Source organism: Salvelinus sp. IW2-2015, linkage group LG4q.1:29, assembly GCF_002910315.2.
Source record: "Salvelinus sp. IW2-2015 linkage group LG4q.1:29, ASM291031v2, whole genome shotgun sequence".
NCBI classification, from domain to species: Eukaryota; Metazoa; Chordata; class Actinopteri; order Salmoniformes; family Salmonidae; genus Salvelinus; species Salvelinus sp. IW2-2015.
In genome coordinates, this window is record NC_036842.1 from 89,148,477 (window position 1) to 89,150,713 (window position 2,237).

At 43.1% G+C, this 2,237-nt stretch overlaps 1 long non-coding RNA gene across 1 annotated transcript; it reads right to left on the reverse strand.

The window, feature by feature from the left end:
- Window positions 1–464: 464 nt before the first annotated feature.
- LOC111961199 (uncharacterized) lies at window positions 465–1,563 on the reverse strand. Its single transcript, XR_002876975.2, has 3 exons — window positions 1,482–1,563; window positions 1,247–1,361; window positions 465–670 (listed from the first exon to the last, which is right to left on the reverse strand). It is a non-coding gene; the product is annotated as an uncharacterized lncRNA (long non-coding RNA).
- Window positions 1,564–2,237: the final 674 nt, after the last annotated feature.

Sequence of the window (2,237 nt, forward strand, 5' to 3'; positions counted from 1 at the left end):
GGAGGTACTACAGGCCCTGAATCAGCATCCTACAGGTTGGGAGGTACTACAGGCCCTGAATCAGCATCATAAGGGTTGGGAGGTACTACAGGCCCTGATATACATATCTCATGGTTAGTGCTATCTAGAATCCTTGGGACGTTCCTACACTTAATTCTAACCTTAACCCCTACCCCAACTATAACCATAACCCTTACCTAAACCTACCCTTAACAATTTTACATTTCAACCTCAATGGGGTAACGTCAGTGTTGGGACATCCCGCGGATCCCAGATAGCACAAACACATTCCCAGCTTGCATCCTCAATAAGGTAATTCTGGGAATATGGATCTCTGATAATCAGAAAAGGAAGTGTTAATTTCTAATGATATATATTCTTAAGATACTGTATTCAACCAATGTCCTAACAGTTCTACACTGTATGTGTTTGTAATGAAGATGCAAGGAGTCAGGAAGCTGGTGCGTTTAATCAGAACGAACATAGAGACACGAAACAAACAAGAGATGAGTCTGAAAATGAACACAGAAATAATTCTGCCTGATGGGTGATAACAATGGAGTGCAAGATAAAGGGGGAGTAATCAGGGAAGTGATTATGTCCAGGTGTGCGTAATGATGAGGCGCAGGTGTGCGTAATGATGGTTTGCCAGGACCGGTGGTTAGTAGACCTGAGAGGGGGAGTGGGAGTAGAAGTGACAGTTTTGATACATCAAGGCTTTCTTACCAGAATGTAATATTGGTCACATTTGTACGTGGGGAATGAAGTTAAATATCAAGNGGGAGTAGAAGTGACAGTTTTGATACATCAAGGCTTTCTTACCAGAATGTAATATTGGTCACATTTGTACGTGGGGAATGAAGTTAAATATCAAGGTATCAATTCACTTTGGGGGAAATTTAGCAGTTGTGAATTTTGCAATTATTGAAAATAATTTTGTCTATACACATTGGAATAGTCCCTTTTACGCACAAGGCCCATCCAAAACGTTCTATAACCAGTGTTTATACAATGTGATATGACTAATAGGTGTCAGAAACATTCAAATAACTGTWGGTAATGGTAATGACAATTTTCTTAAACTATCTCAACATATCTATTCTTCAAGGACCCCTTTTTTTAAACCAGATTGATCATTATGAAAGGCACTCTGAGACATTTTAGCACAGGGGTATTGTCATCAGACCCCCACAGGCTCTGAGCAGAGAACTTGAATTTTTGATGAAAAACRGATAAAAACATTTACCTGGCTGGTCTACTGTAGATGAGGATCTCTGATGGTATGCAAATGACGATGTGAAGTGAAGTTTTGGCTCTCAGTCATGTTGTACTCCCATGGCCATTTCTGTACCCAAAGTGAACTGCAGTCAGAAAAAAAGTTCAGTCAGAACAGGACTGATGATTGGACCAAACCTCTAGTTCTGAACTTTACATCACCAATGGGATTATGAGAAACAGTAGTTCTTAGATCATCCCCCCACCTRGGGTCTGCTCTGCTGCTTGCTGGATATCAACACCATACCGCAGAATCCTGCAAGCTGTGCTGCAGTATGATCAACTTTTAAATGAGGACCCACTGTACATATGGTGGCCTTTGATCAAATCACTGACTGATCAGTCAAAACAAACAGCAACATGGTCCCAGAGTCCCAAAGGGCACCTATTCCCCATGTAGTGCACTACTGTTTACCAGGGCACATCGGGGGAATAGGGTTCTATTTGGGACTCAGAAGAGTCAACGATTTCATTAATTTCCAGACTTCACCTACATTTAAAGCAGACCTGCCAGGATGATCCTACCACCCTGTCCCACCCCACAGAGACCTGCCAGGTTGATCCTACCACCCTGTCCCACCTCCCAGAGACCTGCCAGGATGATCCTACCACCCTGTCCCACCTCCCAGAAACCTGCCAGGATGATCCTACCACCCTGTCCCACCTCCCAGAGAACTGCCAGGATGATCCTCCCACCCTATCCTACCCCCGGAGGTGGTACATTGCAATAATACCAGGCTTGGCGGATGTAATGTAATTTAGTTTGATCATGGCTTCATCATTATCCTGTTCCCATTGTCTAATATCAACATGTAACCTATTATGCTAAATCTCTTTAGAGCCCAAGGACAGTGTACGTTCCAAATTTACGTTTGGAAGTGTACGTTCCAAATGGCACCATATTCCCTATGTAGTGCACTACTTCTGACCAGGGCCAATGAGGCTCTTGTCAAAAGCAGTGC